Source organism: Ips typographus, linkage group LG12, assembly GCF_016097725.1.
Source record: "Ips typographus isolate SLU linkage group LG12, UJ_Ityp_2.0, whole genome shotgun sequence".
In the NCBI taxonomy this organism is placed as follows: domain Eukaryota; kingdom Metazoa; phylum Arthropoda; class Insecta; order Coleoptera; family Curculionidae; genus Ips; species Ips typographus.
The window spans coordinates 8,960,241-8,973,998 of NC_138433.1; the positions used below are offsets into that span (position 1 = coordinate 8,960,241).

Here is a 13,758-nt window from a genome sequence, read left to right on the forward strand (position 1 = left end):
TTAGCGATTTTTTTATTGAAAAAATTACTACGCCACTGGATCTATAGTGCTTCAAAACTTGACTGTTGATACCGGTTATGTTTAGTAATTGAAAGAATAAACACAATGGCCATCTCTTTGTCCTTCTTGAGACAGAATAATTTCCACACAGCTGATCCACTGTGTCCACCCCTCCTTTCGTTCCATTGTAATCAAGGATCAAATGAGGTTTCTTAGATTCTTCGTCTATTTTATCGTCATTATGCATAGTCGAAATTAGCACTACGGCTTTATTTTTTTCGGTACATACGAAGTAATCATTACTTCTCTTTGAAACCCGAACAATGCAGATTGTAAAGCTCTACGTTTGTCTGGAAGAAATTCACTGGGTATCTCTCTTTTGTTTTTCCTTAGTGTTCCCAGGAATGATATCTTATCTTCTCGGAGCAGAGATAACGCAAGTGGTATGCTTGAGTACCAATTGTCGCAAGTTAGGTTTCTGTTTTTTCCTCTAATGTGCTTAGTTAACCTTTTTACAACATCTGAAGGTGAATTGCTTGAAAAATAAGCCTTGTGGCTGTTTACCACAGTAAACCTCGATGTTGCTTGTATAAAATGTTTTTGCATCACAAAGAGCAAAAATTTTCAGCCCATATTTAGCCGGCTTATTAGGAATGTACTGGATAAACCCACATCGTCCTCTAAACGGTACCAACATTTCGCCTATAGTGACAAATTCACTGAGGCGGTAGGCATTTTTGCAATTGTCTATAAACTTATCCAATACAAACCTTATTGGTGCTAGCTTATCAGTCTCCCGTCTTTGAGTTCTTGTATGTACATCGTCAAATCTTATTGTGCGTAGGAGAAACAAAAACCTTTTGCTGCTCATACAAGCTCGAAATACTTCTATTCCTGAACCGTCTGTATTCCAAAGTTCTAAAAATGAGGTATGGCCGGCTTTTTTCACACCCGAAAGGATCAATAAACCAAGGAATGCTTGTAGTTCATTCATAGATACATATTTTGCTATGGTAACTTCAAGTGTGACTATGAGGATACACTCTCTTTTTATAAAACATATCGAGGTCTTGATTGCTTAGATTGGTTTTCAAACGAAATGCAAACTCTATCAAAATTGGTTAAATCTAAAATAAAAAATATTATTCCAATGGATCTTAGTAGTGACTATGATAAGAAGAATGGACATTGTCATATTTGTGAAAAAATATTTAACGCAAGTGACATTGTCGTTCGCGATCATTGCCATTTCACGGGGAAAATTAGAGGTCTGAGCCATCAAGCCTGCAATTTAAACTTTAAAACACAATTTGTAATTTCAGTTTTTTTCCATTGTTTATCTGGGTATGATTCTCACTTCCTTATTAAAAAATTTGGGGAAAATGAGAGGATCACCGTTCTACCTCTTAACAAGGAAAAATATATTTCCTTCACCATCTACAATTCTGAAACTAATCTCAAGTTTCGCTTTGTAGATTCTTTGAGATTTTTAAATGCGTCATTAAGTTAATTAGTGTCTACACTGGATCCTGCTGATTTACAAATAACAAAAAAGAATTTTACGTGACCGACGACAACCAATTTACTCTATTAACAAGAAAAGGTGTTTTCTGTTACGATTACATTGACCATATAGATAAGTTGCAGGAAGCTGCTTTACCAAGCAAAGAAAATTTTTACAGTCAGCTCAATGATGAAAACATTAGTGATGAAGATTATTACCATGCCCAAACTGTTTGGACAAGTTTTAACATTGAAAATTTGGGGCAGTATTCAGATTTATATCTTAAAACAGATGTTTTATTATTAGCAGATGTTTTTGAAAATTTTCGAAGTAATTGCCATACCATCTACGGATTAGACCCTAGTTGGTATTACACATTGCCTGGATACACCTGGGACTGTATGCTAAAATATACCAAATGTAAACTCCGGTTACTTAAAGATATCGATCAAATTATGTTTATTGAAAATGGTCTACGCGGGGGAATTTCACAATGTTGCAATCGTTACTCTGAGGCAAACAATAAATTTATGGGAAATTTTGATAGCTCAAAACCATCCACTTATTTATTATATTTGGATGTAAACAACTTATATGGCTGGGAAATGTGTCAATATTTGCCTTATGATAACTTTGAATGGATGGAAGATTGTAATTTTGATGTGTGCAGCATCGATGATAATTCAGACATTGGGTATATTTTAGAAGTGGACTTGGAATGTCCCGAACATCTCCATGATTTACACAAAGATTTGCCGTTTTGTCCTGAACATCAAACTCCACCTGACTCAAAACTGCCGAAACTTTTAACTACTTTTTATAAGAAAGAAAAATATGTCATTACACACTTACACTTACAAAAATTTAAAACAAGCGTTGAATCATGGAATTCAACTGAAAAAAATTCATCGTATTTTAAAATTTAGTCAATCTCCTTGGTTAAAACCATATATTGATTTAAACACCAAATTACGAACCGAAGCCACAACTGGTTTCGCAAAAAATCTTTTTAAACTGATGAATAACGCAGTTTTTGGTAAAACAATGGAAAATATTAGAAAACACAGGATTGTCAAATTAGTTAACCGCTGGTATGGCAGGTATGGAGCTAAAAATCTGATTTCCAGTCCAAATTTTGATAGTGTTGTAAAATTTACTGAAAATTTAGTGGCTATTGAGATGAAAAAAACTAAACTTGTTTTTAACAAACCACTTTATGTAGGTATGACCATATTAGATCTTTCCAAAACCATCATGTATGATTTTCATTATAGCTACATGCTTTACAAAGTGCCTCAGAATAATCTTAAATTAATGTATATCGACACTGACAGTTTTATATATGAAATTACATGTGATAACGCCTATGCGGAAATCATCAAAACTGATTTGCAATATTTCGATACTAGCGATTACCCAAAAGACAACATCTATGGGATTCCTCAAGCTAACAAGAAAGTTTTAGGTCTTATGAAAGATGAAACTGCTGGACGAATTATTACTCATTTCGTAGGTTTACGATCTAAAATGTATTCATATAAACTTGACAATACAAAATGTGTTAAAAAATTAAAAGGTATTAAATATCAAATTGTAAAAAATAAAATCACTTTTGATGACTATGTAAAATGTTTAAAATTTGGTGAAAATAAAATTGTTAAACAAAGAACTATCCAATCAATTAAGCATAATATATTTAGTTGTAATGAAATTAAGTTAGCATTAAATTCATGTGACGATAAAAGGTTTTTATTGAATGACCGTTACAATACCCTTCCGTGGGGACACTATAAAATAAAAAATAATGTTCAATAGTTATAAGAGCGTTTTTCTGTAAGGAAAAACAATGTTGCTGCTGTAAGAGAAAGAGAGTTTTTGTGTGGAAAAATAAAGAACCAAAAAGTATAAAAACACACATTCGTTTTATTGTCTACCTCGCATATGTTGTACAAAAACTGCAGCGGCCAATAACAATAGAAATAAGGTAATTGTTATGGTGCACCAAAATATATCAATCCACAAACACGCTTCACCACAATCACTTGTCGCAACTAGTTGTGTCAGGTTTCGCCAGCCGCTATCGCCGTGTGTTCGATTTGGGTACCAAAGCCTCAGCTTATAGTTGGTGGCGTTAAGTGGCACTGTTGCTGACACAATTAAGTCATTTTTGCTCATCTTCACCCATCTATCAGGCCAGCTGTCATTCATCTTATCGAAACACACGTATACATCAGGATTCTTTTCAGGTTGATACACATATAGGACATTGTTGATTATTGCAGTGAGAATTAAAAAAGTTGGATGTAACAGAGCCATGTTACTAGAACGAATGGGAAATGTAATTAACATTGCATTCTATTTATATGTTTACAAACTGATTAAAACATTTCAAAGATAAGTACATAGCGTGTGAAGCAACAGAACTTAGCAACCAAAAATCGACGATTTAAAAGCAAAAAAGTGTTTGTATTATATAATAAGTAATGTTTATTAAGTATAGGATTCATATATATTATTGTATAAAAAAATAGTGTTAGCTAGAGCACATACAGCAGGCGATTTTTTGTGAGACCCACACCTAACTTGTTGGGACTTGATATTTATCGGTACACATATTTCCCTAACAGGTGTGGGGAAGCAGTAAGGTTTTAAAAATTCCAACTTTTCTAAACCTTTAACACATATAACATCGGCCTCCCTCGTAACTCTTTTGATAATCGCCGGCAGATGGTGCAGTGGGGTGAATCCTTCATCCCACTGGATATAATGATGGTTGTTCATCAGCCAATCCGCCTGCTTTTGGTATTGGACGGGAAGCATCTCGATCTTAAATGGCGGTTTGAAAATGAAATGGTTCTGCACCTCACCATCAAATGTGGCCAACTCTTTTACTATAAACTTGTTGGGTTCGTCTTTGAACCCCTGGAAATCGAGAACTATTGGCTTCATAGTGGTGGTGGTGGTTGAAAAAATGCTTTTTTAAATCGTCGATTTTTGGCTGCTAACTTCTGCTGCTTCACTGCCTTACTACCGATTTCGCTTATGCTTTTATATACAGCTGTGACCAAAGGAAGGACATTACCAAAACATATTTTTGTTACTTTCGAATATATTTTTGTGGTGAAATTTATGAAAAATAAGCGAAAAACAACAATTATGCATTGATAGTAGGACTGATAGGACATTACAAACCCCATATTTGTTGTTTTTAAATATATTTTTGTGGGTAGATACATGAAAAATAAGCGTACATCAACAACAATTATGTGTCAATAGTGGGAAAAGTGCAGCACCAAATATGGACTGATAGGACATAAACAAAAACATTGTTGTTTTTGAATATATTTTTTGCAACTAAATACCTAATTACTACGTAGTGACCCTGATCAGACCATGTATGAAATTGGGAATCACTTTTTTGATTATTTTTTCAATAGGTGTCCGACTGTTGACCTAAAAGTTGAGCTCTCCGAAAAAGAAATGAAAGTGTTTTGCTGTTGATATTCAAGGTTTAATTACCATGGACTTCACCACGTGACGTCACCAGACTAGGGGGTGGGGGGTGGGGGGTGACACGCAGGCACCACCGGGACCCCACGCGCCTTCACCAAACAAGAACCAAAATGACAAGTGACAGGTGGGGGGGCCCCACGTGACGTATGACAAGTGACAGGTGGGGGGCCCCACGGGGCTCCGCACGGCGGGGCGCGGGGCTACGGGCACCACGCTACGAGAACCTCGCGCCTTCACCATTTCATCAAAATGAGCCAGAACCGGCATTGCTATACTACTTCTGTGGCATCCGCTATATTGCAAGTATTGCGTTGACATTTATCCAATGCGACGGCAATGACTTTTAGCTTTGCCAAGTAATCCTGGGCGTTGCATTTTATCTGTATATTCTCGACTTTTGCAATTATATTTTTATCAAAAGTCAGGCGATTTTCTGTGCATATCTTGCTCAGAATATGCCAGTTGTCCAAATAAGCTTCGATAGTATCAGCAATTGTGTTCCATCGAACTTCAGAAGGCAAGACCAGCATTTTTCCACCTGCCTGACGATAGTTGGCTGCAGGGATGTGGGTATTTCTAAAATATTTCACTATTTGCTTAATGTGGTTTGCAATGCCCGGAATCTCAACGTCTTGAGCTAACAAATTGAAAATGTGCGACGAACATCCGTATGTTATTACATCATTGTGGTGCGTCTGCAATTCTTCGGTCACAGCGAGAGACGCATTTTGGTCATATTTGCCGCATTATCGGTAACAAAACTCGTTACTAGACATTTGAATTCGTCATTGCATTTCTTGATGGCTGCCACTGATATTTGAAGCAAATATTCGGAATCATGTTTGTTATCCGTGTTTATGGTATCAATTAAATATACTTTTTCGGTAGTCACGTCTGTAACCACTGCACATACAACAGGTTCTCTGTGGATATTGGACCACCCATCCAAAGACATGCAGACATTTTTACCAATCAACTCAGTTTTGAATTCATTACAAGTGTTTTCAAATACGTCATCGAGAAGGGTAGTGCTTAATTTTTTTCTGGATTGGAGGGTTGTATCCTGGATGTAAGAGTTCACATAGATTTTTGAACTCGCGATGTTCAATGTGATTAAATGGAGTATTTGTCGCAAAAAAATACTTGGCTATCTGAATGTCAAATTTCTGTGATTCCTCAGCAGATGTTTTAACCACAAAGTTATCAAGATTGCTCTTTTTTAGATGTTCAAGATGATTCTTCTTTTTCGGGGGTACGTCTACGACATCACCTCGCTGGCTTCGTTTGAAAGTTGAGTTACTACCACTAGATGAACTTGGACCTTTAAAAAAAAGTTGCACTTGTTTAAAAAGCCTAGTATTTTTAATATTTTTAAAAGCTAAACAAAGTCAATTTTTATCAGTTGGCTTAAATAGTGGAGTTTATTCAGTTTCCTATGATTACTGCTAAAATGTGCACACATATGCTCGACAAAATAGGTGTAGATCTATTGGAAAATATCAGTATGATCAAAGTAAAAGCACAGTGTAAAAGTATCAAAGAGGGAAAAAACTGTAATGGGAGTAAACGTTAAGCGTGGTGCCATTCGAAATCGGAAAATTGACATTTTGGAATAAACGAAAAAAAAGGTACGTGTGTGAAGTAAAATAAACCCTTTGTTTTTAATTTAAAAAAAAATGAATCACACATCACATAAACTGAATAAAAGTGAATCAATGTTCATGTTGCGAATTGAATTGATCAAAAGGCTTACAGATTAGGGGAGAGCGGGTCACAGTGGCCCCTTTTTTCTTTGAGTTTGGTTTTCTGACCAGGGAATGTTTTTTCCGACATGTTTTTTGCAGGGTTACATATAAAAAAGTAACTACTACTTAGAAAAAAAATTATTTCAAGAATGGTAAAGCTCATACAACTATTAATAAAACAAAAATTGCAAAAGTGGCCGGTGTACCCCTTCAGCAGGGTACAGTGGCCATATAGTTGGGGCAGACTGGTCACTCGACAGTCGCTGGATAAAAAGTTCAAAAACAACACACTTTCAGTTCAAAACAACACACTCCACATTTTATTACAAACTTATTAACGCTTATTATTAGTAGGCAGGTACTTAAATATAACATAGGTGTATCACTTTACAGATATCATTATTGTCATGTTTATGATTACATCACATTGTAGCTAGTAAGGTCCATTGCAAATCGGTAAGCTGTTTGCAGTCTGGAGGATTTTCCTGTGTTTTCCAATGGTGGTGGAAGAATAATAGTAATATCTTCCGCTGAAACTATGGCTTCGTCCCTAACAGTCGGAAATACAAACTTAGTGCCAACTTTTCTTAAAAAGTTAATGCTATATTCTTTATATGTCATATCAATTTTTTCGACTTGACCAACAAAGTATTTAACGCATTTTTTTGTAGAAAATTTAACTAATACAAAGGATTTTATTAAAATGTTAGTACAGTCAAAATGATCTTCAATGTTAGAACAAAAATCATCATCAGATGAACTTCGTATATCCGACATTTCAATTTCACTCTCGCTACTGGATTCCAGTAGTTCCATAATGGACTTTCTTTTTTTATTTCCTTTGTTCTGGACTTTCTTTAATTTTAAATTTTCTTTTCTTTTTTTTTCCATAAACTCTAGTTTATGGAAAAAAAGAAAGACTTCTAGCTTATTCATTACGGGTGTGCTCGTTAATTCTTCTGCTCGCTTTTTCTTTCTTCCACCTCTTTTTGTAACCGTCTGTTCTATTTTCGGATATGGCTTCACCACTTCAGGGGATACGAAAGTAGAAACGGAAGTGGACGTTTTATTTACTGGTTCAGAAATGTCCTTACTACCAGATGGCATGATTTGGCTGGGTGGTGTCGCTGATCGTTGATTTTCAGAATTTTTGTTAGGTGTAAGTTGCTGATCATTTTCCGATATATTTGTAACTTCTGCTGCTAAATACTGATCGTCATCGTAAATATATTTATTTAGAGGAAAAATACCCGTGCTTTTAAAAGCCGCTATGCAATTTTTTTGTGTAAAGGCTAAGGGATATGCAAAGCTTAATAATTCAGCAATTTCATAAATTGTTATCCTTATTCCAGGATTTGTGGCAAGCCAAGATCTGCATTCTTCATTGTAGTAATGCTTTAAAGGGCCATACACGCACTTATCAAGAGGCTGTAATTTATGGCTTGTATGCGGTGGGAGTGTGAAAAGAATGATTCCTGAATTCTTTGCAAGCCGGATAACTTCATAAGATAGGTGTGCTTCATGATTATCCATTATTAGTAAAACAGGGTCTTCTAATAATGGTTTGGCAAATTTAATAAAATGGTGCATCCAGTTTTCAAATAATTTAGAAGTTATCCAACCATTAGACGAAGCGCCGCCCATTGCACCTATTGGACCATTTTTTATCATGTTTTCCTTGAAGTGAACTCTTGGAAAAATTAAATAAGGCGGAATACAGTTTCCCATCGCGTTTATTGTTCCGCACATGGTAACCAGGGTGCCCCTTTCAGCAGAAGTAATCTGTCCAACTTGTTTTTGCCCCCTTTGTGCTATTATTTTGTTTGATCCCTGCACAGTCGTTAAAGCTGTTTCAGCTGTGTTATACAGGGTGTCTAAAAAGTCTGGAATATTGCAAATATCTCGAAAACTGCTGATTTTATTTTTCTCAAAATTTGCGTCTTGTTATAGTAAATAACAGCGCATGACGTGAGGGTGAAATGAGGTTCGCAAGTATACAAGGTCAGTCACAAAGTATACCAACTTTCTTAATTCAAACCTAACACACTGTATATTACTTCAGATTTTAAGAGTACTTATAAAGGCCAATTCAACGATATACGATTTTTATTTTTTTTTTGATTTTTTTTTTTTTTTTTTTTTTGATTTTTTTTTTTTGATTTTTTTTTTGTACCTGCCTATAACAATGATAGGTGTAACAATGACAGCTAACGTTAATATAATGTTAAATTAATTGGCAAATTTTCCTATTACTTAAAATGGTGTTTTTGAGTGAGAAGGATACTTAAGATGTCAGTCTTTTTCTTCTCACTCAAAAACACCATTTTAAGTAATAGGAAAATTTGCCAATTAATTTAACATTATATTGACGTTAGCTGTCATTGTTACACCTATCATTGTTATAGGCAGGTACAAAAAAAAAAAATCAAAAAAAAAAAATCAAAAAAAAAAAAAAAAAAAAATCAAAAAAAAAATAAAAATCGTATATCGTTGAATTGGCCTTTATAAGTACTCTTAAAATCTGAAGTAATATACAGTGTGTTAGGTTTGAATTAAGAAAGTTGGTATACTTTGTGACTGACCCTGTATACTTGCGAACCTCATTTCACCCTCACGTCATGCGCTGTTATTTACTATAACAAGACGCAAATTTTGAGAAAAATAAAATCAGCAGTTTTCGAGATATTTGCAATATTCCAGACTTTTTAGACACCCTGTATATTCTTCCTGCGCTTAAGGTTGGATATTTTTCATATAATGCTCTGAGATCATCATAAAACTTGTAGACAACCGGTTTGTTAAACGCCACTGCTCTTGCTATGGAAGTTGCTTCTGCTTCTCGTAGAGAAATATTTGGATTTCTCTTCATAAATGATGTAAACCATTCTTTTCCAGCAGAATGGTCTCGATGCCAATTTTCTGGTACAGTTTTGTTGTTAGCGATTGCAAGATCGTATGCCAGTTTTCTAGCAGCCTTCGGAGGTAGACCGTGATGTAAATTTCCACATTTTATTAGATATTTAGATAATTCCTCTTCCTCTTTGAGAGTAAAAATTTTCCGGCACTCGTAATTAGGTCGCATTCTTGGGAATGCTGGATCGTTCCAATTAATGTTTGCATCGCGGCATTTTTGTAAATATCTACGTAATGTGGTGCGCGGTATATTGTAACGTGCTGCTGCAGCTTTAGCAGCTAAACCTCCATTTAGTACAGATGCAACTGCAGTTTTCATAACATTCTCATCGGTTAAACCAATGTCACTTTTGCGTTTTCTGTTTCGTGGCATCTTGTCATTCTGAAATTAACACCATAGCTTTGTCTAAAATTGTGTTTCAAGTCACCGAAAAAAAATTAACTAAAAAAGGGTCACAATGGCCACCCAAAAGTAAATCCACATAGTAGTGGCCAGTGTGTCCCAAATAACCGTGGCCACTGTGGACAAATGGCACCATTACAAAAATATTATTTTTTAAAAATAATTTGTTACGTTACGAATCCAAGCTTGCGCCATTTATTAGCATAGTAATACACCAATCATTCAGAGAAAAAAAGGTGGTGGAATACGATTTTAAAGTGAAGTAGTACAAAAAGTAAAACTGACCGAACTTTTACACGTGAGGCTTTATAATCACGAAGCAGCAACTATCTTCTCCAAAGCAAAATTACCAACTAAACTCAAACATCCCATTGTTCCGTACTTAGTAATGTTTCTATATACGAGAGGGCAGCACAACTAAGGAGTGCGTTCAGTATTTATTTGAAAATGACCACTGTGACCCGCTCTCCCCTACCTACCTGCATAGATCTCGAAAGTCTCGGAATTTGAATTCATTTTCCATTCATTATCTGAGGCATCCATTTCCACTATTTCATTTTCATCGTCGTCTTCACAGTCTCCAGCCTCTTTACGAGAACAAATTGCATAGTGTTTTTTCATTCTTTGCACTAGCACAGGCAACTGTTTTTTACATTTCTTGCATTCAGCTTTAGGCACATCTTTATTATTAGCATTCATTATTTTTATCTCATTAAAATGAATCCATATAGGGTCTCTTTTTCGACCCTGGCCGTGGCCAAACATCTTTTTCAAGTTTTACGATTTACAATATTTTAATGAGTAGAAAGAAACAAAAATCAACGGCCGCCCAGTGTCGACTTGTCCCAACATGCAAGATGCAAGTAAAGTGAGATAGTTTAAAGAATAAATAAAACAGTTAAATCCCCCACTCCGACAAATCGCGGCGTTTTGTTCTATAATAATAATATAATAGGATATAATTAAAAAGCGAGCATCTTCGAAAACGGAGGCGTGGCCAGAATGCGACGTTAATACACGGTGGTTTCCGGATTCCCAAGGTTGCCTGTATACTGTATTAGATAGCAAGATAAATATTGTTTTAAAACACTTTTTTGATTCTAAAACAGTTTTATTTCACACGCAAGAAAAGACTGTTTTAAAACAAAAAACATGTTTTTTTGGTTAAAAAACAAGTTTTTTGTTTTTTTTAGAAAAAAACAATTTTCACCCAACCCTGCCTCGTGTTCAAATCAATAAACGGTACAGTCGGACCTGGAGATCCCAACTAAATTAATACGGTAACTTTGAAACGGACAACACAACCTAGTGTTCAGAACGGGAAACGGTTCGGAGAACTAAGACGGTTTCAAAACGGTTTTTTTTTCCAGCCAGGGTAAACAGACGGTTACGGTATGAATGACAGATTCGGACAGTACGAAAACTGTGCTCTGGGGGTACAGACGGGGTCAAAGAATCGGTATCAGCTTTCAAAAGGTCGGCCCTCGGAGTTGACCAGTTGGGGGTTAAAACGGCCGGAGCTGGCGGTCCGAAGGAAACGGTTCGGAAATACCTAGGCAATAGTGAGATTGTAGCCTCCGAAGTTGACCAGCAGTGCTATAACATTCGGTACTGGCAGTCCAGAGGAAACAACTCAAATCACCGAGTGGTTTTCGGAGTCGTGGCCCTCGAAGTTAACCAGCAGTGTTATAACATCCTGTACTGGCGGTCCGAAAGAAACGACTCTGAAATACCTTCAAAGCTTGCCCCCAGGAACAATAAAATCTACCGTACTGCTGGCTGAAGCGTCGGTCGGTAGTCGGTTTCAAGTTCTTTTCGGCTTCGCAGATATATACATAGACTTTATTTACATATTTACAAAAATGTCATATTATCTACAAAGGTGTAAAGTAAGTGTGGTCCTGTATTTCCCTGTACGCTAAGCGCACAGAGACGGACTCATTGCCCTGTGATACAGGGAGGCTCGTTGTTAAGCCTTTATACAGCACCGTGCTTGCAGCGTTGTTTTAGGGGAAATCCCGCCTCCCAGGCGAGAGACCTTTATGCGGGAACTTTAGATTCTCAAAGCCGTGAAGGCAAAAAATGTTTGAAGGAAGATGCGAGAGTTTTAGTGTGTTTCCAGAGACAAATTAGGGAAAATAAAAAGTAAAAAACTTTTGTCAATGTAGTCGTTAATGTATTCAACTCCAGTTATAGCATGTAAGTCTTTTACTCTAGTATAAATCCTTGATGACGTTATTGCCCTCAAGGCTTTATTTTGTTGTACTTGAAGTCGTCTTCTTTGTCTGTCAGGTACTATAATCCATACAGGTGCTGCATAAGTAAGTATTGGTCGAAGTATAGTTTTGTAAATTTGTAGTTTATTGCTAGGACTTAGGGGAGATTTAGGATTCATGAGTGGGTATAACTTTTGGGAAGCGGCGAAGGTTTTTTGGACAAGATAGGATATATTCGAGTAGAAGTTTAGTCTGCTGTCAAACATAACTCCAACATACTTTACTGTCTTTTTCGGTGTTCTTCACAAAAAGTGGCGTAATGTTATAGTTGGTGTTTTTCTTGGTAAACACCACTAATTCGGTTTTGTGTGCGTTGATATTGAGTTTCCATTTGTCATAGTAAGGGTAAAGTACGTTAAGGTGGTGGTTGATTCGTATTTTTGCGGCTTGGGCGTAGTATGAGTGGCTGTATATAGCAGTATCGTCCGCGTATAATGCCAGTTTAGTCATGTGGTGTTTGGGAATGTCTGATAAAAAAGTGTAAAGTTGAGGGGATAGAACGGTGCCTTGTGGTACGAGTAGAGAGTAGCTTTCTTCGATGCGGACTTGGAATGTACGATTTTGGATGTAGGAGTGGATTAAGGATACAATATGGAGTGGTAAATTAATAATTGCGAAAAGTTTGTATATTAATCCAGCGTGCCAAACTGAATCAAATGCTTTCTCCATGTCAAGTAACAACATGACGGTTCATCTCCCGGTTAAATGCCTCGTAAGCTTCACATGCAATTTTTGCAGCTAACATGTTTATGTTGTGTCCCGGCCGAAAACCAAACTGCTCCGGGGGAATAATCGAGAGACTTTGCACCGTCACATTGATTCTTTTCAGGAGAATTTTCTCTACCAACTTTGACAGAGAGTTAACCAGAGATATTGGGCGATATGATTCTCGATTTGTCGCTTCTTTTCCAGGTTTTAGGATGGGTATGATAATGGCATTTTTCCATTGACAAGGGAAGTGTTGGAGAAGGATTATTGCATTTATAATATGCAATAAATAGATGATGGTTTTGCGAGGAAGGTTTTTTAAGAGTTTGTAAGGAATGGTGTCCGGACCGGGAGCTTTATTGTTTGAGAGGGAGCGGAGAATTTCTTGGATTTCAGTGGGGGTAGTTTTTAATGCATTGAGTTTGTGTGGAGGGATGGGATGTTTGGTTTGGGCGAAAATAGAAATTTTGGAGCTGATGTCCTTTGCACGTCAGTTAGGTCCGGTTTTTCACTGTGGATTTCACTAAAAGGTTCAGCTATGGTCTCAGCTTTTTCAGAGTTGATGTAAAAATCTTTTCCATTGTGCGTAATGGTCGAGATTTTGACCGGTTTACTTCGTAACTTTCGTGTTACTTTCCACAATGAATTGTCTTTTACGTTTAGTTTGTTTAGTTGTTCAGTCCAGCAGTCGTCTTT

At 36.4% G+C, this 13,758-nt stretch overlaps 1 long non-coding RNA gene across 1 annotated transcript; it reads right to left on the reverse strand.

Moving 5' to 3' along the window:
• Window positions 1–8,815: 8,815 nt before the first annotated feature.
• On the reverse strand, window positions 8,816–10,524 carry LOC145736620 (uncharacterized). Its single transcript, XR_014180055.1, has 2 exons — window positions 10,364–10,524; window positions 8,816–10,057 (listed from the first exon to the last, which is right to left on the reverse strand). It is a non-coding gene; the product is annotated as an uncharacterized LOC145736620 (long non-coding RNA).
• Between the last annotated feature and the right edge of the window lie 3,234 nt (window positions 10,525–13,758).